The following is a 25,145-nucleotide window of genomic DNA, read 5'->3' as shown; positions in this document are numbered from 1 at the left end:
GAGAAAGATGTCCATATTTCAATAACTATCAGGCAGAGCTTCCAAGTTGACACTGAAACCAGGAGACCCAAAATATTATCATGAATCTCATTGAATGTATGTCAGAAAATAGCCCCTGTCCTATAAAGTACAATTAGAGTTGTATACAATTATAAGATGGTTCCTTGGCCTGTGAGGTAGGAACTATAATTGTGGAAGATATAATTGTGGAATTCTCCATTAAAGAGGGAGAATGCAGAGATTATTGGCACCTTTGAATAATTCCTTTGAAGACTTAAAGGACCAAGCACATGGTAATTTCCATCACATCTTTATTTAATTCAGCAGTCTGACCTCTACAAAAATCAGGTGAATCCTAGAGGATAGAAGTGTACTAACTGAAACTTCATCAATTGGTGGCTTCAATTGCAGCATCAATGTCAGATGTGATATCTTTTCTAGAGTAGATTAAGACACCCTCAGTTATGTTGAATGTGATGAATATTCTGCTGAGTGTGAACATTTCTACCCCTATCAGAAAAGATAAGAAGAAAGAGCAAGAAAATATGATCTAGCCCATGGCTGTGTTAACTCTCCTTGTTTCTGCTGCAATATAGTTTAAAGGGACCTAGACCATGTAGATATACCACAGGACATTGCATTCGTCCATTATATTGATGATATCAGGATAGTTGGACCAGATGAGCAAGAATTTGCAAGTACACTGAAGATTCTAACAAGGCACACATATCCCTGAAGATTCAGGCACATGTCACATCATTGAACTTTTGAGGAGCCTAGTGTCTGGAGCTTTCTGTGGCATATCACCAAACTAAGGAATAAATAATTGCATTTTGTACCTCCCACCACTAAGAAGGAAGGATGATGCCTCAGGTGCCTTTTAGGCTCAGGAGGCAGCATGTTCCATACTTGGGAATATTGCTCTCATCCACATTTTAGTGACACAAAAAGCTGCCACCCACAACATTCTGGCAGAAGACTGTGGCATCAGTAGTGGAGAATCAAATATCTTTCAAAAACCAACTTCTGATATGTTACTGAGCCCTTGTAGAGACAGAGCATCCGACCCAGGGATATTAATTTGGCATGCAGCGAGGACTGCTCATCATGGGTTAGGCTTTGTCAAACTCATTAATCTATAGATGACTCGCAGTCCTTGAAATGTAATAGAGATTGTCTTGCTGGGTTTCAAAATTGTTTAGGACCTGTGTTTCTTGCTTTCCTTCCAACTTTTCCCTAGTGAAATGAGAATGTTTACCCTTTGCCTGTCTCTCCATTATATACTGAAAGCAGGTAACTTGTTTTCTAGGATTCACAGGTCCCCAAAGAGAAGAACTTTTCCCCAGGACAGACCACACCAATATCTGAATTTGATGAGGCTTTGTACTTAGCATTTTTGCCTAAGTGAGTAAAACTTTTGGTAAGTTGTGATGAATTAATATAGTTTGTATGTCTTTTTGTGGTCCAAAGGGTGGACTTGGAGCAATGTACCTCAGAAAAACATGTTCTTAAACTCAATCCATTCCTGTGGGTGTGAACCCCTGTAGATAGGATCCACTGATGAATGTGACCCAACTGAATCAGGAGGGATCTTAATCCTGTTACTGAAGACCTTATAGGGAGGGCCACACAGAAAAAGGACACCACAGGGAGCAACCAGAAGTGAAAGTCAACAGGACCCAGAAGAGAAACCAGGAGAGACCATCAGGAGAATTGCCACGTGAAAGAAAACTTGGGGAGCAGGAATTGCAGGTAGCCAGTTCCAAAATGCCAATCTTCTGGGAGAAAGTTGCTTTGATGACGTCTTGATTTTGGACTTCTCCTAGCCTCAAAATTCTGAGCCAATAAATTTCTGTTGTTGAAGCTAACCCATTGCATGGTATTTGCTTTAGCACCCAGGAAACCAAAATATTTGCTTTTGCCAGAAAACAGAACTGAGGCTGAGTAGTTATCTGGTAATATTTTGTTGGTGAGTACAATCCCATGAGCCAATCATAGAGGTCAGGGAAAGTGAAGCAAGAAAGAAGAAGAGTCTATATGAAGACGCATTATCAGACTGATGAATAACTGTGATTAACTGCTGGATTCATGGAACTGCACCCCTGAAGCCATGAGAAAGTGAATGAACTTATTCATTGATTTTGTCACTCTTTGGATATATGGTATTGTACCATTAACCCCCAACTTGAGTGGGATCCACATTTGTGAGGATAGGCACTGTGTTAGCTAGGATTCTCTAGAGATACAGAATCAGCAGGAGATATCTGTAAATATAAAATTTATAAGAGTGTCTCACCTAACCATGGGGATGTAGAGTCCAAGATCTGTAGGGCAGGCCACAAGCTGGCAGCTCCAATGAAGTTCCTCAACAATCTCTCAGGAGAGGCTGACTGGCTGAAGTAGGAAGAGTGATTGTCTCTTCTAAGTCCTCCTTAAAAACCTTCTGGTAATTAGATTAAGTATCACTCATTGCAGAAGACACTCCCCTTAGATGATTGCAAATGCCATCAGCTGTGGATGCTGCCAACATGGTCATGATTTAAGTTCATGAAATTTCCTCACAGCAACAGACAGGCCAGCACTTGCCCGACCAGACAACCAGGCACTACCCCCTGGCCAAGTTGACACATAAACCTGATCATGACAGGTGCCGAGCAGGGTCTGGTGGTGGCTCATCAGGGAAGCCTGAGAGTAGAAAGTGAGAAATAAGCAGAGCCCACATAGAGCTGGAATGAGAGACAGGTTAGTGCTATGTAAGAGGTGACTGATACGTAAGTTTTCAGATATTTTAACTCTTTGTATCTTTTCTGAAACAACAACAATAAACACCATGATGGTGAATTAGCATGGGCTTCTATTCCTTTCCTGTTTTAGTTTCCTAGGATGCTCAAGCACATACTATGAAATGGTTTGACTTAAACAATGGGAATTTATTCTCTTATGATTCTAAGGTTGGAAAATTGCCCAAATCAAGGCATCATCAAGGCAAAGTTTTCTCTGTATAAACTTCAGTGTTCTGGGCTGGCTACCTGTGATCCTTGGTTCCTCTGTCACATGCAGGGCACATGGTGGCATCTCTTGGTCTCTTCCTTCTCTTCCAGGTTCTATTTCAGCTTCTTGCTTCCTGTGGCTTTCTCTCTCTCGCTTATGAACCCATTCTTCTTAAAAAAAAAAAAAAAAGCCTTCATTAGTAGAATTAAGACCTATTCTGATTGGGCTGGGCCACACACACTTTACTGAAGTAACCTCATCAAAAGGTCCTACTTTTACTGTATTCATACCCACAGAAATGGATTAGACTCAAGAACATATTTTTTTATTCTGGGGGTGAAAGCAGTCTAAAACCACCATACCTCCCAACCTTAACTCAGTAAATACAAAAGAGAAATAGGGAAGCTGATGGATTTGTGCCAAGGAAGTAACCCAAATCCTATGAGACAGCTTTGGGAAGCTAGAATATGGTTGAATAGAATTGGAAGAGTGAAGAACTGAGGTGGGAGAGGTCCAGGAGTCACAGAAGTGGATGAGCCAGAATAAAGATTTCTTGTTGAGTCCTCTTTCCCTTCAGCTTTGCTCTGGGAAGATCATTCACTGTCTGGAGCCTGGCTAGAGAGGCTAGAGAGTTGACAGCAGAGAGTGTGACGCCTTCCTCCCTCTCCTCTCCTTATTGTTCAGTCCTTGCATTTAGAAAGGAGAGAGGCTGCTTTCACTTAAGCTCAGTGCCTGGGGTGGAGAAAATGGGATGCTGCCTGGATGTGGAGGGGAAGAGGCTGCTGATCCTAAAGGAGATAAAAAATGAGTTCACAGATGACATTATAGGAACTCTGAGTAGTGAAAACATGATGAAAGAAAAATAAAAAATGAAACCTCTGTAACAGAGACAGCCAAACTAATGGGACAGAGAATAAAAATGTTAAAGCAGCATGTTGGGACATGAAACAGGGACACCAAGTCATGAAGAAGATTGTACTGAAGATACTGGGTTTGAAAACTATAATTGTTGAAGTGAAAAATGGGCAAAAGTAAATTTAGTGAGCTGAAAGACCAAGTCAAAAAATTCAGAAGCCATCAAAAGTGATAAAAAGTTGTAAGGGTGTGATAGTTTGCAGCTGTTATATACCTCAGAAAAAGGCCATGTTCTTTTAATCCATTCTGGTGGGAGCAGACCTATTGTGGGTGGGACCAGTGGTTGGGTTATTTCCATTGGGAGGGGACCCAGTCCACTCAAGGTGGGTCTTAATCCTTTACTGAATCCTTTATGAGAAGGCGAAAGAGAAGAAAATCCCTGGAGGAGGAGTGAGTGAGCCACAGAAACCAGCACCCAGGGAGCAAGGACCAGCAGACGTCACCATGTGCCTTCCCATGTGACAGAGAAACCTGGATGCCAGCGGCCTCTCCTCAGAGAAGGTATCTTCCTCTTTATGTCTTGATTTGGACACTTTCATGGCCTTAGAACTGCAGACTTATAAACTAATAAATTCCCGTTGAAAAAGCCAATCCATTCCTGGTATATTGCGTTCTGGCAGTTTTAGTAGAACAAAACAGGAGGGAAAGAAAATTTGAAAGATATGGATAACAGAAGTAAAAATGTCAACATATTTTTGGTAGGAGGCCCAGAAAGAGAGAAAAAAGTAAACAGATGGGAGAAAATATTTACAATATGGACTGAGCATTTCTTTGATAAAGCAAGTATAAGGCCTCAGATCTAAAAGTACATAGCATGCTGAATAACAAAACTGTTCAACTACCTACCTTATTACAAAATTAAAGAACATCAAAGACAAAGAAAATTCTAAAGGTTTCCAGAGAGAGAAACGAGAGTCAGATTGACAGGAGATTATTTATAAGAACAGCACCAACTATTATAAATTACGAGAAAATTCACTCTAGCAAAAGAAGGACGAGATCTGAGAAATTAGGCATGATATCTAAGAATCAATAATGATAGTATAAATGAAAATAAAAATCAAGGAGGTGGGGGTGCAAGGGTAGTTCAGTGGTAGAATTCTTGCCTGCTATGCGGGAGACCTGGGTTCAATTCCCGGTCCATGCAGTTCCCCCAAAACAAAAAAACAAAATTCAACAAATGGTGCTGCAATAATGGGATTTTTCACATGGAAAAATAATGAAATGTGACGCCACCAGACAGCACACAAAAAAATAAAACAAGAAACAAGGGGAAGTTGATATTCCAGCAATGTTCCACACACCCTCCAAAATGTGTGTATAGTCCAGCTATAAAACAAGGTAAAATATTACATTATTTGGGGTTATTAACTAATAGAAGAAATACGAATTCATTTGCCATACATATACATGTATCACTCTCCTTTAAACAGCACAGATATATGGAGATAGAATTGCCATTTCATTTTCTATGGGCTCAATCATACTATTGTTTCTGCTGTGAAGACTTACAGAATCTTGCCACTTTTTTTTTTCAGTTTTTAGAATCAAACTATAAATAAGACAACTTAAAATTTAAGTATAGTTACAGATTGGAAAACGAGTATTATAAGCCTAGGCAATGTAAAAATAGTGATATAGTTGTTAGAAGTTGGAACGTGGAGATGGAGAAGAGATGTGGGGGGAATTCGCTCTTCTGACATAGCATGGTATTGAGAGACACTCTTTAAAATTGAGACAAGAAAGAGAGCGTCAGGTGTTATTTAAGTTTAAAAGGCAAATAATAGAAGAATTAAAGTAATGTTAACGAAAGAAGGAAAGAGAGGAGCTGGTATGAAGTGTTGGGCTCACAGTTAGGAGTTACTAGGTGTTTCTCAAAGCTGACATATTAAAAAACAGAGCTATGAGTATAAAACTGTAGTTCTCCGAAATGACCTCTCTAGATGTTCATATACTTCGGTGCCCATCAATTCACTTGTACGCTCACGTACAAGAGTCGGTTGTGTTGTCACAGACCTGTCTTTGACTAAACAAGACAAGAAAAATCTGTACATAATTAAGTTACTATATACACAATTATATAAATGTCTTCATGATTACATACATACATTTCATTATCATAATGAAAACATTAAATTTTGATAGCAAAAAATGAGTGATTTAAGAGGTGCTTTTTTCTGAAAAGTCAGTTGAATGCTTTGAACACGCTTTGTTTTTTACAAGGTGCGTTGCTAAAAAAAAATACTGGTGTTGGATTAGGAGCAGGCAGGCAATGTAAAAGACTACAAGAAACTAAGGCAATACAGATTGAGTTTTCTATGTAGCTGGCTTCAACTCCTCATTCTAAGATTGTAAATCCTGGACTGGACATTACAGCTGTGGTCAATACATGACAGATCACAAGATGCTGGACGGCTTTGTCTTTAATAGGACAAGAGGCCTTGGCCACACAGCCATGTTTTGCATGTATCATTTTCAAGGATTCCCCTGTTAACTGACTTTTTCAATAATTGACCCCAACTCCTGGTCCCCAAACTTCTTCTTTATTGAAAATTGTCATGGGACTCATCAAAATAGCAACAACAAAAATGAGAAGACAAAGGAGGATGAAGAGAAGACAAGAGAAGAAAGGTTTAGGGCTTACCCTTGGGAGTGGGACTTTTCATTTAATACCATCCTCTGCCATTTGGATTTTTCTTATACCAGTTTTAGGAATTACTTTTATAACAAACAAACAGACACTAACTTAAAATATCTCCACAACCTTGGTTCCATGGAATTGCATGTCTAGAAAGTCACGGCAGAGCATTTGAGTTCAGGCTTTGGAGTAAGGCTGCCTGAAATTGAACCTGACTCTGCTATTTTTTCTTGTGTGATCTTGAACAATTTATTTAACTCCTCTCCGTGCCCCCATCCAACTGTGAAATGTAGAAAATAAAAGTACCTACTTCTGTGAGGGTTGAATGAGATAACAAGTGTGAAGTTAAACCCAGTAAATATGAGCTCTTAGTATTTTTATGGAAATAAACATAAATGTACAGACATGATTATATGCAGGACTTTTATTACAGCATTATTTCGATAATAATCCCCTGAAGCAATACAAATGCTGTCAACAGGAAAATGCTTAAATAAATTATATTTATAAGACAGTGTGTCAGGAAGCTATTTAAAAAATCTTGTCCCCTAAGACTATTCATTGACATGAAGAAATGTTGATTATATATGATCTTGAGTGAAAAGGCAGGCTGCATACAATTCTATGTATACAACTTTGGCATAATCCTAATTTTGTGACCAAAAAAATTCTAGGTATATTAAAAAGCCTGGAAAGAAATTATCAAAATGTTAATGGCTGTCTCTTTAGTGATGGGATTACAGGTGATTTGCACTATCCTCTTGAGCTCACGCCTCAAGGCTCTCTCCTTCTAAGAGAATATGTCTGAAGCCTCATCCCGGCAGCTCAGGGTCACCTCTCAGGCCCTGCTGGAATCTTGCTTCTGTCAATATCCTCTGTGTACTGGAGGGAAATCTGGGAGAGGAGACGTGAGAAGGGGGAGGAGGAAGACAAGAATGGGAAGGAGGTGACTCACCTCTTCATGACAGTAATAGATCAGCAGGAATAAGTACAACACAAGTTGATGTGGGTTCCAGTAGGTAAGAAATGCAAGAGACTTTGTAAGGTTTTTTGAGCAACTGAGAGCTGGGAGGTGAAGAGAGGGCATGTACTTCGGATGCGTGGCTTGGGGAGTCAGGTACCTCGTACAACTTTCAGTCTGTTCAAAAGATTATCCAAGTAACCTTTTCCTCTGCTTGGTCAATCAGATGTTTCTGGGTGGCCCAACTCTCTTCCCTGCACTGGACACATGTACGTCTTTCAGTGCCGCGGGCTCCTTCCAGCCCACACTTGCCAGCCCTTCTCGAATCTCCTGCCTTCCGGCACCCAGTCCGTCCAGTGCTGCAGACATTCCATGGGGTCAGTACACAGCTCCCATGGCTCTTTCAGCATTGGATGACCAAAAGGTTGTTGCTAAGCAGAGTATACAGGATACAACTGTAAGCAGCTGCCTAACTCAAGCTCATTCACAGTATTTCTGGGTTTGCCAGGATTATCAGTGGGGGAAGCAATGGTTTCTCACTTTCCTACAGAAGCTGATGTTTTCTGAGGACCTGTTATGAGAATGCTATTTCTGTTCTACGGCTTTAATTTTACTAAAACTCCAGGAAACAATTTGTTTATTTGCAGAATAGCGATTAGCTTTGAAATCACAAAAGAAGTAAATGACATTGTACCTCTCTTAGATAGTATGACCACATTTCTGCTTTGGGATAGGCTTGTACTCATGTGCTGGCTTTTTATGCTACTTAGTCAAGGGTCCAGGAATGAACTATAAGTTCTGATTTCTGACACCAGTTGATCACTTAAAGTCAGACAGAATTACTATAAAATTCTGGGCTCTGTCTGGTAGTAGTGCTGTGATATGTGGTCAATTAAACTTCACTTCTCTGAGTCCCAATTTCTTCATTTGTAAAACAGAAGTAAAAATGGTGTTGTCAAAATCAATGAGGAAATGTATGCAAAGGGGCTTCTCAGTATGTGTCACAAGGCCATTGCTCAGTTAATGTGAGAGCCCCTCCCTCACTGTTATGTAGGCTTGAAATGTTGAGTTGAACTTTATTTTTATCCTGAAAAAAAAAATGGCTAAGCAGTTCAATATTCATTTCTTAAGGAATAATACCACAAGGATTGGTACAATGGAAAATGAACTGGTCCTTTGGAACTTTCTATGCTAAAATGATTCCTGACTTATTTAAACTGAGAGTAACTGAATGTCGTTGCTTGTGGAGAGCTGGCCCGGGACCTGACGAAGTAATTCCACAAGACTCATTCTCTTAGTTTGTTCATATGTGGCCCCATGTAATATATTCCAGTGTTATCAATTGCCAAGAACTTTAAGGTTAACTGAATAGGGAATGTCAGATTTTTAAAACATCAAGCATAGTGTCTTTTTCATAGTATTCAATATATTTTTGTTGACTGATGAATGCAAAGTGATTTTCTCTTTGGAGGCTGTGACTGTTTCTCTGCAGCATGGGAATAGTCACTGAGTAAGGGATTTCAAGTGCTCTGTGATAGATAAGGAAAGCAAAAGGCCCTTTAAACATCTCTCCTAGTGACTGAGGCTGTTGACATATATTGGGCGCTGACTGGGTGCTAATCACCTCACTCATTTACATCTTTATCTCTTTCATTTCTCCGAACCCTGCCTGGTGAGCTATTCTTGAACCAAATGAGGGCAGCATCTCTGCAGTCTGGGAAATAAACACACTTCCCAAGGCTTTTGAGCCAAATTTATAGTGACGAAGGGGAGACACGTAGGTATGGTAGCAGATAAAAAAGCAAACACCAAACCCAACCCAACTGGAGCACTGTGGGACCATAACTGTAGAAGCAGTAAGGAAAGGGAAGGAATGTTTAGAGATGCCGACTGACTCTGTACCCTTGACTTTCAGAGTCTACCGCCCTGTGTTCCCTGTTAGACCTTAGTCCTTTTGATCTCATAGGAGTTTTAAAAAGGACAAATGGAATAATAGATGCGGGCAATTTGAGGACCTGGGGGATGGAGAGGAGAAGATGTTAAATGAATCTGACTCTTTCCTTTCCCTGGAGCTTGCAGAGATCAGTCACCACCTTCTAGAACTTCCTCCCCAAGCTGAGAAGTGGAGACCCTGGAAGGAGAGAGTGGGGACCCGGGGAAGAGCTGAAGGTCAGCTCTGCACCTGCCTGCTGTGCGGACCTGGGCAGCTAGTGCCCCAGCATTTCAACTTCCTGAGTTGCAAAATGGAGATAAAATCCACCTTAGAGGGTTGTGCCAGGATTAAAGAGAATGTTTGGAAAGTACCTACCACATATTTGGTACTCAAATTACTGTGTTTATTTCTTGAATCTGTTATCGTTCCCAAATTCAGTCCCTCCAATCCGTTTGCCTGTCTTTCAGAGCAGGCTTCTGGTTGATCCATCTGCTAGTCTTTTACTAGATTGGACACCAGAGTGTCCTTTCTAAAATTTAATGTCCCTTCCGCACTTCAAAATAGGTAATGACTCCCTTGTGCCCCACAGGACATATCATAAGCTCTTTCTTAAGGCTTTAAGAGAAGGTAAAAACCTGTCCCCAGACTACCTGAAAGACTCCCTTTACCCACTGTAGTCACAATGGATCCCTCCTTTCAAAAGGGGCCCCAGGCTTATTGTAATGTCCTGCTGTGGACTTCTCAAAAGTTTAAGTCTTTTAGTCTTTGAATGTAGAGCTTTTGGTGAAGTTCAATGGGACAAAGGGGCATGCATCTAGGCAGAGGAGGTACCCCTTCCCCCTGCCAGCAGCAGCAACAGCAGCAGTAGCAGTAGCAGTAGCAGTAACATCTCTGTGTAAGTGCTTTGGTCCCTTGCATCTGGCCTGGCTGCCCTGCATGCAGGCGCCGGAGCAGTTTGGGCAGCCACAGCTGAAACCAAGGTGCAGTTAGGGGTGGCAATGACAGGAGCAGAGGCAGGAGCAATGGCAGCCCTGGGGAGAGAGGAGGAGCTTTGTATGGTGTCAGTTCTGAACCGAGGCCGGAGTCTGGTATGCAAGACCATCCCTGGACCCCATCCTTGTGGCCTCTGCACAAATATGAACTCTCTGGCCTGAGTGCAGGGTTAGGAGCTGCCTGTAGGACAGAAACTGCCAGTGAACAGGAAGTAAACTTTGTCAGCAAATTATTACAAAATATGAACAGAATCCAAGACTTGAAGGAGGAGTAGGAGTTAGCCAGGCAAAAGGGCCTAAGGGAGAGGAAAGCAACAGCAAAAGCAAAGGGTGTCAAGGTCTGGTGGCAGGAGAGAGCCTCGTGGGTCCCTGGAACCCAAGGGGTTTTCCTCCTGAAGAAGCATCCTAGGTCCAGGAGGATGACTTTCACAGAGGGAGAGGGGGTGCTTTTTGACCAAAAATCTAGAAGTCACTTTTCTCTCCTTCTAAGACTCCCAAATAAGCTTTCAGAATTCATCTCAGGTCAGTAAGAATGATGGTCAAAATATTTAACACAATGCTTAGAACTTTCCTTGATTTAAGCTTGGATCATCAGATATGCCCCTGGCTCATCTCCATTTACCAGATCACTAGCTAATCAGCGATGTTACTGGTCAGCTCAGACAGCTCACTGAATTAATTTGTATCACAGAGGTTTGTTTACCGGGGTTTGGGGTACTTAGGTCTGCAGTGGGAGGGTGTCCCTACCTGCAGCATGTAATTCAAATTGGAAACAGTGAAAAGGGAAGAATCATGGCAAATCCATTTCTACTACCCCTGGGCAAAAGCTGCCTGAGGCCTATGCCCTTCGCATATGAAGGGGTGCCTGGGTCTGCCCTTCAGATCCAAGTGAAGGTCAGATATCCCCCTGAATGGGACACATTAGCGTGCCTTAGGCATTTCCATAAGGTAAAGTGTTTTAGTAGGGTGCCGAAATTTAATTATATCTTAAAACCTGGTGGTTGGTTGTAATATATGGTGCTTTTTGAATTTTAGCAACTGTAGGTACCTAACAATTATGAAAAATCTTCCAAAAATAACTTAGGGATTTTATACTAGGTTGGAGGGCTTTTCCATATTTCCTGATCTTTGACTCTTTCATTCTTATGTCCTCTTAAGCCTCCTAGGGAATTGGTACTATAAAAAACAAATAATGAATTCACAAATATGCTATTTTTACTTTTGGTTCTACGGCCTATGTTAACACATGGCAGAGTTTCTGTGAAAGGGGATGTAAGGGCCCCAGACAGTATGGATTGAATTTAAATATATAAAGTACAATAAGATGCATTTATAAAGTTAGGAATTTTCACAGAAAATATCCTTTTATCACCCATAATAATCAGGGGCAGGAAAGAAAGAAGTGAGTGGGAGATTTCATTTACAAAAAACAAAAAAAGACAAAATGAGAAAGAGTAAGTGGTAGAAGAACAAAGAGGTCATTTCCTATAGTAAAAAATGAACCACCACGTGTTATGTGCTGAGGATGTTAAGGCTCCTGAAAGCTGTATTTTGTGAATTTTTGAAGTTACTAATAAAATAGTATAGCAAACTGAACTACATTAAAATATTTTTTCCCAACCATTCCAGAAATTGTGGTCCAAGTTGGCATGTCAAGGCTGGTAGGTCATGCACTTTTGACCATAGCTCAGATTGCTGGGAGACACAGCCTCCTTGTTAGTTTCAGGTGACAGCTCACTGTTCAGGAGGGATCCACTTGTTCAGAAAGAGAGAAGAGGGAGAGGAAGATTTAGCACTACATTTTCGCAGGGCAAGAAATTCCACCCTAGCTCCAATGTGTGTTGGCCTGTTGCCTGGGCTCTTGCTAAACACATGACCGTCACTCTTCTGCCTATTTCTGGCCTGGATTTGGAGCTTGGTGCCTAGGCAAACCCTTGTAGCTAAAATTAGGGGGCCAAATTGTGACAAGACACACTTGTCTTCAACAAAGAGGAGATGTCTATTTAAGAGAAATTGGACCTATCTATGGGCCAATTCAGTCACATGCATCTTAGCAAACTGCTTCTATTATGCAGAATTAGAATTAAAATAGACCAACTAACTAGACTGCATTCTGGCTTTCTAACAATCAGTGTTGCCACAGCAGCCCAATTTTGTCAAGAAAGGTCTGGAACAATTGGAGGAGAGTTTAAGGAGCAGCAATAACATATCACATTATTGATATGAATGGTGACCCAAGCAGAGCAAACAGATATATCTTTTAGAGTAATATAATTTTTTTTTTGATTTCAAAGATGTCAGCATTTGGAAGTATTTTGCATTATGGAGGAATGTTCGAGTATTTTCTTTCAAGTTGACAAGTATTTGATAGATGAGGGGTTGTCATAAAATGAAAACAAAAGATAGGAACAATAATTCCTTACATTTGTATAATAGTTTTAAGCTTTTCAAAAATATTTTAGCACATAATTTTTCAATCATATTAGTAAATATCTTTTGGCGGCCCACTTTATAGGTATGGTGTTGTGGGGAATTGAGAGATAAATCCTAATATGTCTCTCTTGTCAAGGAGTGCACAATCTATTTGTGGCGACAAGACAGAAATGAAAGAAAAATTAAACAACAACCACAAAAATTCAACAGCAGCTTTTTAAAAAAACTTTTTAAATTATATAATATAACATATATACAAAGCAAAGAAAAAAAAGCAATAGCTTTCGAAACACTCTTCAACAAGTAGTTATAGGACAGATCCCAGAGTTTATCATGGGCTACCATACAATCCTCTCAGATTTTTCCTTCTAGCTGCCCCAGAATATAGGAGGCTAGAAGGAATAAATATTTTTTTATTATCATAATTGACTTTTTTCTTTTTTGTGAAAAATAACGTATATACAAAAAAGCAATAAATTTCAAAGCATATCAAAATGATTAGTTGTAGAACAGATTTCAGAGTTCGGTATGGGTTACAATTCCACAATTTTAGGTTTTTGTTTCTAGCTGCTCTAAGATACTGGAGACTAAAGGAAATATCAATTTAATGATTCAATAGTCATATTAGTTTGTTAAACCCTACCTTCTCTGTATAATTCCACCATCACCTTTGATCTTTCTGTTCCACTCTTTAGGGGTATTTGCACTATGACCATTCTAACTTTATCATGTTGGGAGGGGCTGTCAGTAATATGGGGTAGGGAGATGGAACTAGCTGATGTTCTGGAGAGGCTGGGCCCTCCAGGTTTCAGGACTTAAATGGTCCAGGGACCCATCGGAGATTGTAGGTTTCTGGAAGTTTACCCTAGTGCATGGAACCTTTGTAGAATCTTACATATTGCCCTAGGTGTTCTTTAGGATTGGCTGGAGTGGTCCTGGTTGGGGTTTGGCAAGTTGTGATAGGCAGCAATGTCTAACTGAAGCTTGTATAAGAGTGACTTTTGTTAGTTCTTTTCCTAAATCAATGTAAATGTACTAAGAAATGATGATCATACATCTATGTGATGATATTAAGAATTACTGATTGCATATGTAGAATGGAATGATTTCTAAATGTTGTGTTAATTTCTTTTTTTTAATTAATAAAAAAAAAAAAAAGTGACTTCCAGAGTAGCCTTTCGACTCTTCAATAGCAGTTTGAGATAATAGTAGAAGAATTATTCTACTACTCTACTACCATACCCCAATATGGTAGTGCATGATTGTCACATACCTTTTATGAAGGAATTTAGAAGAAAAAAAAAAGCATTTCTCTTTTCAGTGATTATGGAGATGAGATTTTTCAAGTAGATGTGACAGAGAGAGAGAGAGAGAGAGATGTAAACAAACAGGGAGACCGAAGGTGCAAGAAGGGTGGAGAGATTGGCAAATACATCTTTTGATAGAACTTGTGACTTATATAAAGAAGTAGTTGTCTTCACATCAGACATGACTATATGACACACATAGCTCTATACTTAACTGAGATTAACCATAAAAGTTCAGAGAAAGTCTGATGACAGCTCATTGCTGTCTGTTGAGGGACCTAAACCTGAGCAACCAGACTCTTAGGCTGCTACTGTTTTTATCACACAATATTTAAAACCAGGGCCAAAGAAATAAAAAAAGAAACAAACCAAATCAACCAAATAACATCCCCACTTCGCTCATATAATCACTTGCAAGTTATCACATTCTCTCTGGTAATTTCAGATTCTTCCCTTTAATTGTAGCTGTGATTCATGGGGTGTCTCGATTCCTCTAAAGCTTCTGGCATTTCCCATCATTATGTGTCTAGTATGGGCACCTTTCCCTTGTTGCCTAACGCTTCTGCTCCATTGAAACTTTCAGGCTGAAGATGCTTTCCACCTGCAATAAATTATTTCAATATTTCACCAACTGGAGGATTTAATGCTTTCTCAGGAGTGACCAATCAGGAAAGAAGGCATTTAAATTAACCTCAAAACATACCATCTTTTTAAAAATGCATTTTTATTGAGATATATTCGTATAGTGTATAATCATCCAATGTATACAATCAGTGATTCACAGTATCATCATATAGCTGTGCATTCATTACATAATAAATTCTAGAACATTTTCATTACTCCACACACACATAAAAAATAAAACTAAAAAGAACAGCCAAAACATCCCATTCCCCTTATTTCTCCATATTATTTACTTATTTCTCTGTTTTTATTTTCTTACTCAATTGTTCACACACTGGATAAAGGAGTGTCAGTCACAAGGTTTTCACAATCAGATGGTCACACCATAAAATTTGTATAGTTATACACTCATCATCAAGAATCAAGGCTACTGGATTGCAGCTCAACAGTTTCAGCTGTTTCTTTCTTGCTATTCTAATGCACTAGAAACTAAAAATGTTATGTATAAGAATAATCTCTAGAATGACCTCTTAAACTCTATTTGAAATTCTTCACCACTGAAACTTTATTTTGTTTCATTTCTTTTTTTCCCTTTTGGTCAAAAATGCATTCTCAATTCCATGATGCCAGGGCCAGGCTCATTCCTGGGAATCATGCCCCAAGGAGGGAGGATGGGTACTGAGTTTATTTGTAGAGTTGGCTTAGAGAGAGAGGTCACATCTGAGCAACAAAAGAGTACCATGTCTTTAAAGTTCCTTAATACTGCTCAATTGAATGCATAGCAAAATACTTAGAGAGGAATTGGAAAAGGGTTTGGTCAGGCACCTTTCATTAATCAAAATGTTATAGTTTTATTACCAGGCTATATAATACTCAAACTTGAAGAAAAATATTGTTATTGACAAATAAATATATTATATCCCACTGTTTTCATTTTTTAAAGCTGCCAGAATGCAATATATTGGAAACAGAATGGCTTTAAAAAGGGAATTTATTAAGTTCCAAGTTTATTGTTCTAAGGCTATAAAAATGTCCAAACTAAGGCATCCAGGAAAAGATACCTTAATTCATGAAAGGCAGATGGGTCTGGAACTCCTCTGTCAGCTGGGAAGGCCACGGTTGCTTCTGCTAGCTTTCTCTCCTCATTTCATAAAGCTTACCAAGGGCTGTTTTCCTTCTGCATCTCCAGAAATCTTTGGTTGTGTGGACTCTATTGGCACTGTGGGCTCTGAAGCTTTTACCAAAATGGTTGCTTCTTAAAGGACTCTGTGCTGGTTTGAAATGATGTATGTACCCTAGAAAAGCCATGTTTTAATCCTAATTCCATTTTGTAAATGCAGCCACTCAAACTGTTATTAGATCATCTCCCTGGAGATGTGATTTTAATCAAGATTGGTTGTTAAGCTGGATGAGGTGAAGACATGTCTCCATCCATCCGGGTGGGTCTTGATAAGTTTCTGGAGTCCTATAAAAGAGGAAACATTTTGGAGAATGAAGGAGATTTAGAGAGAGCAGAGCAGAATGACATAGCCACAAGAAGCAGAGTCCACCAGCCAGTGACCTTTGTAGATAAAGAAGGAAAATGCTTCCCAGGGAGCTTCATGAAACAGGAAGCCAGGAGAGAAAGCTAGCAGAAGATGCCATGTTCACCATGCGCCCTTGCAGATGAGAGAGGAACCATGACTGTGTTCACTATGTGCCTTCCAGATGAGAGAGAAACTCTGGCTGTGTTTGTTATGTGTTCTTCCATGTGCGAGAGAAACTCTGAACTTCATCGGCCTTCTTGAACCAAGGTATCTTTCCATGCATACCTTTGGTTGGACATTTATATAGACTTGTTTTAATTGGGATTCTCAGCCTCAGAACTATAAACTAGCAACTTATTAAATTCCCCTTTTAAAAAACTAATTCTGTTTCTGGTATATTGCAGCCCGGCAGTTAGTAAACTAGAGCAGACTCTAATAAGTAATCCCACCTTGAGAGGATGGAGATACACGTCCACGGAAATCACCAAATCAAAAGGTACTACTTACAATTGGGTGGGTCACATCTCCATGGAAGCATTAAAAAAGATCCCACCCAGCAATATCGAATGAGGATTAAAGAGCATGACAGTTTCAAACCAGCATACCCATTAAACTACTTTTTGTCAGGACTGCAGTGACTTTGTTGCCAAACCCAAAAGACACATTTTAATCCTTATCTTATTTGATCTCTCAGCAGCATTGAACTGATCTCACTCCCTACATTTTGAAATGTTCTTTTCCATTGGCTTCTATAACACCGCACTCTCTTAGTTTTCCTCCTATCTCTTGACCCACCTCCTCTCAGTTACCTTTATAGAGTTTTCCTTTACTTGTGCTTTAAATGTTGGGATTCCTTGGAGTTCTGTCCTGGGAATTTCTCTTATGGTCTATAAACTTATTTATTTCCATTGTTTAAATTAACTTCTATATGCCCATAATTATTTTATATGTATTACTAGTTCATTCATTAATTCAGTTTTGTTCTGGGAGTCTCTGAATGCTGACCTGTATCTCATCACGACACTTCTCCCCATCTTTGCTCTTTTTCCAGTGCACCTTAGCCCTGTGAATTGCATTCCCATGTCTAGTCATCTAAGTCACTGTGTCAGGATGGAGCTTTTGTCCTCATTGGCTCCTTGTCTCTTCCAGTCTTGTGGGGAGGAAGAGATCGAGCAGAAAACCATCAAAATTATACTCTGTGAGTGAGGAATAGTAGTAAAGAAGAGGTGTATTTGTCTTGTAAATTCTCTGTGCTGAAGTTCCCTATTGTTCTTCAACCATAGAATAGAAGTGGACAGTTGTAATCTCTGGCAAAGGATGTTGGAACATTGCCAATCTCAGCCAGAAGGAGCAGATGTGGGGTGAAGTCTGGATTTCCAAGCAAGGAAGATAAAGGAGAAGAGGTTCTGGGCATTTATCCGAAGCTAACTTCGCTTGAATATAAACAGTAAAGAAATATTTTACACCCTGCTCTAGATGTCTATCATGACTAACTCTGACTGAGGCTGTTTTATTTCTGGTAATGGACTGAGACTGCTTGATTTTTCAAACACCATGGGGCATGAAACAGCAGGGTTACATTAGATATTTCTGGGCCACCACTGATCTTTCCTTTTTTCGCATCTCAGGCATCCAATTGGCTACTGAACTTTATGATTCTTTCTCTTCACGATCTCTGAATGAGTCCCACTTTTCAAAGTTCACTCCACCAATCCCTTAGCGGAGGGCATCACTGCCTTTCATAAGGATTTCTGCCATAACTCTTAACTGTCTTTTCTACTTCAGCCTTGATTCTCCCCCAAACCCATCCTTCATGCGGTAATCACGACCTCTGATCAGGTTGCTCCCCTGCTTGAAAACCTTCCTTGGCTTCCCACTTTTCTTGAGCTCCTTTTCATTGTCAAAAGCACTCAGCCTCATCTCAGAAACTTTAATCAGTTGGGGTTTTCAACCTACAAAACAATTTCCCCTCTTTTTACTTGGCTAACACCTACTAATCTGTCAGGTGTTTTCCTGTAATTTACCTTTGAGAGACTTCCTTGATGACTCCCTCTCCTTGCCCCACATGGACAACCCTGTTTCCATAGCAACTTGTATCTCCCCTGACACAACGCCCATATTTTAAAAAGAATTATTACTTTCAGAAATAATCTTCCCCAGTAACCTATAAACTCTGCGCAGTTAAGGACCATGCTTATCTTGTTTGTTATAGTACTAAGCAGAGTTCTGGACTCACAGTAGAGAAGTAGATAGACGAATGATTTAATGGATGGATGAACACTTGTTCTACTAAATCCAAGGAATACTCTACTAGATACACTGCCAACAAAATGTAAACCAATTTAGGTGAGCTTTGAGGTACTTTATAATGACTTCTATAAGATAGTTTAAGCAACTACATGATAATTCAAATAATGTAATCCGATACCCAACTAAGTAATCTCCTTCTACTGATTTTACATGTCTGCTCCCACACTAAACAATTGTATTCCTTTATCCAGACTACTGTTTCCAGGTACTGAGGATACAGAAGTGAACCTGAGGTGTTTTTCAGATAGGTATGATCTGAGCTTTCATAAGTCTCTTAGTTTTCCAGAGCAGCTATAACAGAGTGCTATGAACCAGCTAGCTTAAACAACAGAAATTTATTGTCTCATCTTCTTGGAGGCTAGAAGTCTGAAACTGACAAGTAGACAAGGCCATGGTTTCTCCTAAAGAAGAGACTCCATTCCATGCCAGTACTCTTGTTTATGGTGGGTTACTGGCAATCTGTGGTGTTCTTTGGCTTACGGCAGGATAATTCAATCTCTGCCTCCTTCACATGACCATCACACACCCTCTCTCTCTCTCTCTACTTGTCTCTCTCTCTTTGTCCAAATTTTCTCTCCTTATAAGACACCAGTCATATTGGCTCATCTTAGCCAATAAATATCTTCAAAAATGCTATTTAAGAATAAGTTCATATTCACAGGTCCAAATGTTAGGCCTTCAACATATCTGTTAAGGGGTGCAATTCAAACCATAACAATGGAGCTTCCATTCTAGGGGGCTAGACAGGTAATAATAGACATAATAATGAATAAATATAAAACACAATAGGGAACTACCACAGAGAGCAAGGGCTGAAAGTCTGCTACCTGAGGAGAATGATATAGACTTAAAACAAGGGATTTGGGGAAAGGCCAGTCAAAGACAAGAGCAAGTTCTCTTCCCAAGGAAGTGTGTATTATTTTTATTTTCATTTTATAAATGGAAAAAAAGAGACTTAAAAATGTAATTTTCTCAAGGTCATGTAATTAACAAGTACCAAAGCCAAGTCATAGGGCCAGAGTGGCCTCAGTTTTACCACCAAGCTGTGCTTTGCCGTTGGTGTTTGGCACTTTCTGTATACCTTCCTTATCCTGGAACCAGGGCTCTTTAACTGCTCTCTGTCCCTTTGAAGTAACCTGTGACCCCAAATTGTCTTTCCTTTTCCCTCCCTGTCATCATCAGTCCTTAACGTTCCCATTTCTTTATTGTGCTGGGATTCTTAGAGAAAAGGAATATGAGTAATTAAAGTCTCACAGACTTGTGAGTGTTAGCTCCTAACTAAAAACAGAATTTTCATTTTAAAAAGAGAATTTCATTCAGGATGTGTCCAATGTTTTAGAGGTTTTCCAATGTTCTGTTTGGCTTCAATAATCTCATTTAAACCTCACTCTTCAGTAAATTTTGTTATAACCATTTTATAGCGCAGAAGCTCAAATTGATAATCCCAAGTATGACTTGGTTACAGAGCGTTTAGTAGTAATCTTTTCGTGTGCCATGTATTCTAAATTTCATTCTCCCAGTTCAGCTGTAAGAGAATTTTTTGGTTCTCTTCTGCAATCACTCTGTTAAGAAATCACTTATCTTATATTCTCAGGAAAACTTCAGTAACACTTGTGCAAGAGTAAGTGAGAAAAAGGCAAATAGCATCTGTGCCAGTTTGAAAAGATATATGTACTTTTTAGAAAAGCCGTGTTTTAATCTTAATCCCATTTTGTGAAGGCAGCCATTTCTTCTAATCCCTATTCAGTACTATATGTTGGAAACTTTAATTAGATTATCTCCCTGAAGATGTGACTCAATCAAGAGTGGTTGTTAAACTGGATTAGGTAGAGACATGTCTCCACCCATTCCAGGTGGGTCTTGATTAGTTTACTGGAATCTTATAAAAGAGGAAACATTAAGGAGGAAAGGGGAAATTCTGAGAGAGCAGAGAACGACATAGCCATGAGAAGCAGAGTGTCCACTAGCCAGTGACCTTTGGAGATGAAGAAGGAAAATGCCTCCTGGGAAGCTTCATGAAACAGGAAGCTAGGAGGGAAAGCTAGCAGATGAAGCCTTGCTCACCATATGCCTTTCCAGATAAGAGAGAAACCATGACCATGTTTGCCATGTACCTCCTCACTTGAGAGAGAAACCGTGAACTGCATCGGCCTTCTTGAACCAAGGTATCTTTCCCTGGATGCCTTAGATTGGACATTTCTATAGACTTGTTTTAATTGGGACATTTGCTCAGTCTTAGAATTGTAAACTTGCAACTTATTAAATTCCCCTTTTGAAAAGCCATTCCATTTCTCGTATATTGCATTCCGGCAGCTAGCAAACTAGAACAGCATTTAATAACATTATAAAAATAGTTTTGCTTCATGCACCCCTCTAAAATCATTTTGAGAATGCTACATGTCTCTGAAGCACATCTGAGAAGACCCCTGAAGCACATTTGAGAACTTCTTCCATATACTTCTTTTATATTCTCTCAGAAAACTCTGCCTAGAGTAGATGCTCAATATATACTTGTTTATGCATAGAAATTGAAGGGTGGTTTGACTTTTTTTCCTATTTGAAATTTTGTTTATGTGGTTATTCTTGCACATAAAAAGATATAGAAATCCATTAATTTTCAGCAAATTCAATTACAATGGTTTGCTTTATGACGGAATGCAACATATGCCTGTGGAGGAGTGGGGAGAATATAAAATATACATTGTACTGTGTCATGTGAGGATGGCAGTATGCATACATGAACGGGAGAAAGCTAGAGTTGCAGGAATTAAAGGAAACCAAGGAGATGCAAAGAGAGGGAAGGAGATGTAGCCAGTGCTTTGTACCTTAATGCAATAGTTGTTCAGTTAATGTGATTTAAGAACATGGAGTTGGAATTGGTTAGTTCTCATGGATAATGAAGGACACCACTTGTGTTTTGTGAGGCTCAGATGAAGCCATGTAGATAACAATTTAGTCTCCAATTCTTCATTGTTTTCAAATGATTTGATTTGTTATTCAAGTATTTTCAGACTTTGTGTGACACAGTTTTTAATATTTATAAGGTTTAGTAAAAGGCATATAGGGATGCCAAGAAATCAGGCACTGCTCAATCCCCTTACAAATGGCTTTAGCAGAACAGTTTTACAAATCAGATTTGGCAATGAGAAGGGTCACATCACCAGACAGCAATGATACTTTGACTGTGAGATCTGAATCCCAGGGGAAGTCTCTTAGCATGGACTTTTTCTAACAAGTGAGATGAGGTATTTGCTAACTGAATAGGTTGCTTTGAGGGCACTTTCTGTACATCCATATAAGTAGAAATTAGGATCTCCATAATATTATTCCCTCTATTTGCAGAGAGAACATGTGAAAGTAATGACCTTCCTGAAGCTTTCAAATAGTTTCAAGAAGTAGCAAATGGCTCCTTAGAGTTCTAGGACTATAACTATAAAAACATCAGAAAATTGTTTATTTTGAACATTACCCATGATTCTCAATGGATGGAGGTGGTTGAAGTCTACATTGACTGAGAAACAGAAAGATGAACTGTGGGGTATACATATGACTGAATATTGTGCGGCAACAGAAAGGGACAAATTTGTGAGACATGCAATGAGGGTGAATAAACCTTAGGGACATTATGTCATGCAAAAAAAGCCAGAAACAAAAGAGCAAATGTTGTATGGTCTCTTTTAGAAAATACTAATGAGAAAATTGGGACCTAGATTGTAAGCTTTTATAGTAGTCTCATTTAATCTGGAAGTAAAAGTGCTATTCCTAGATTCTGAGATGCTGTGCTGTATGTGTATAACCTGATATTTCTCTGAAACTTTGGGTACCTATGTGACACCTAAGACTCATAAAAATATAAGACTTATAAAAATATGGAACTTATCAACTTCCTTACCTTGGAACTCCCTAATACTGTTTCAAATATTAGGGACTCTCAAGTTAATAGGCAAAACGTTTGATTTTGAGGTTTGCTCTTATGGAACTTATTTCTGCAGCAGAGAAGCTAAGCCTACCTATGATTACGCCTAAAAGTTACTTCCAGAAAACCTCCTTTGTTGGTCAGATATGGATTCTCTATTTACCCTACCCCCTATGTGGGACATGACATCCAGGGGTGAATGTCTCCCTGGCAATGTGGAACATGACTCCCAGGGATAAGCCTGGTCCTGGCATCATGGGATTGACAACACCTTCCTGATCAAAAGGGGGAAAATATTTGCTGGTTTGAAACAATTATGTACCCCAGAAAAGCCATGTTTTCATCCTGAGCCAATCTTATGGGACCAGACCAATTGTTCAGGGTAGAAAACTTTAATCAGAGTGTTTCGATGGAGATGCGACACACCCAGTTGTGGGTATGGCCTTTTGATTAGATTCTGCCCATTCAAGGTGGGTCTTGATTGTTTTACTGGAGTCCTTTAAAAGAGGAGACATTTTGGAGAAAACAGTGGGTTCAGAATTGACAGAGATACCTAGACACAGATGTTTGAAGATGCAGAGCCCAACATAAGTTGCCATGTGCCTTTCCATGAAATGCTAAGCAAGCCAGAACCAGAGTTATGTCCTGGAAGAGCTAAGTGAAGCCTCCAGAGACAAATGGAGGAAACCACTGGCATCAGAAGCTAGAAGCAATGAAACCAGGAACAAGGTCCAGTGGACACCAGCCATGTGCCTTCCCATGTGACAAGTATTGGCCTTTCTTAAGTCAAGGTATCATTCTCTGGATGCTTTAGTTTGGACATTTTTATGGTGTTAGAACTGTAAACCTGTAGCTTAATACATTCTTTTTTAAAATGCCATTCCATTTCTGCTATAGTGCATTTTGGTAGTATAAGCAAACCAAAACAAAGTAAGGTATGAGTAGCTAAGAGTTCAAATAGAGTCTAGAGGCTATTCTGGAGGCTACTCTTATGCTACTCTAACCCTAAAGAACATTTAAGGCTCTGAGATTCTACTAAAGCTTCACACACTTAGTTTACTTTCCAGAAACCTGCAACTTCCAGTTGGTTCCTAGGCCAGATAAGTCCTGAAACCCAGCCTCTCCAAGTGCATCAACTAGTTCTATCCTCCTATCCCATATTGTTGACACCCTTTTTAACATGAAAAAGTCAGAAAAAGCATGGCCCAAATATCCCTAGAGATTGGGGGAAAGATCAAAGGAGAAGGCGGAGTTGTAACAGAGAAGATAGGATTTAACAAATGAGTATAATTGCTGAATTATTATATTGTTATTTCTTTTAGTCTCCAGTGTCTTGGAGTAGCTAGAAGGAAAAACCTGAAATTATGAAACTGTAACCCTACCAAACTCTGTGATCTGTTCTATAACATTTGTTAAAATATATTTTGAAATTTATTGCTTTCTTGTCTATATGTTATATTACCCAATAGAAAATATTTTAAAAAATCAAAGGAGACTCTAAGGAAAACTGAGGCACCAATGATGTTTGCAGTGAAATCTGTGATCATTCCTTGTGTAGGGTCACAGGAGTGAGGCTAATTCCCTGGTTAAAAATCAAACAGCATTAATGAATGAATGAAAGGAGTGTTACATATTGATGAAAATTCTTAAGGATTTATGTGAAAAATACTTTTCCTGGCAAGGATGCATGTTTGTTTTTTTATAAAGGATGCAGAACTAGAATGCTGGTGATTCTCTGTCCTGGGGAATATCCTTTTGTTGCTCAATTGGAGCATGACCTTGACACTTGAGAAGCTTAGCCATTCTGCCACTTTTCTGAAGCCAGCTATTAACACCAGAGGTATCCTGGTGATGGAGAAGTGAGATTTCAGGCTGGACAAAAGATAGAGGAAGAGGAAACATGTTTTGTGAACCTCTTATAACTTTATTTTACCTTGCCTTTTACTGGGCTGGGAATGGAATATAAAGGATATTTAAATGACTCTAAAACACTGTTGAGAAGCAGAAAATTGATGACTCATCTAATCATTCTATTTTGACTAGTTTTTACCATACTGACCTTTTACTCCCCTACCTGTATTAATGTAATTATGTGTTGGTATTAGCTGGATATGAGCTTAGGATGTGAAGTTTCACTAGCTGATTTCTACAGAACTTCTTAAAAGAATTTAAATTCGGTAATCCATGGCAGGATGGACACCAATATTAATTGGCATTTGTACAAAGTAGAAATTTCATTGTTTTCTTTAAAGAAATGACAGAGAAGTCGCCTCTCTGGTTTGAGGTTTCCAGGAATTTCTGAAATGTGTCCTTTGAGTCATTAAGAAATTGAACATGTCTGTAGAAAATGAAACAACCTTCTCCACACCCCCACCCCCAATCCAAACAATGAAGGACAGCTGCTGACAGGGAGATCGGATTAACAAAGAAGCAAGTGTATGAAACGCAGTGGTATTTGCCCAGACACTGAGTTTCTTTCAGCCTCCCAGGCTGGCGGTGGTGACAGAGCCATCTGTCCTATCAGTTTTGTCCTCTGTAGTTAGCCATTAATTTTCCACAAGGACTCTCAGTGACAGCTCCCTCATAGCGACCATACTTG

The 25,145-nt window shown here is 39.4% G+C and overlaps 1 non-coding gene across 1 annotated transcript; it reads left to right on the top strand.

Moving 5' to 3' along the window:
• The first annotated feature begins 4,982 nt into the window (after window positions 1–4,982).
• On the top strand, window positions 4,983–5,053 carry TRNAS-GCU (transfer RNA serine (anticodon GCU)). The gene has a single exon. It is a non-coding gene; the product is annotated as a tRNA-Ser (tRNA).
• Window positions 5,054–25,145: the final 20,092 nt, after the last annotated feature.

Source organism: Tamandua tetradactyla, chromosome 5 (assembly GCF_023851605.1).
Source record: "Tamandua tetradactyla isolate mTamTet1 chromosome 5, mTamTet1.pri, whole genome shotgun sequence".
Classification (NCBI taxonomy): domain Eukaryota; kingdom Metazoa; phylum Chordata; class Mammalia; order Pilosa; family Myrmecophagidae; genus Tamandua; species Tamandua tetradactyla.
Note: the sequence above shows the minus strand (reverse complement) of the source record. Positions and strands in the feature narration are given on the sequence as shown.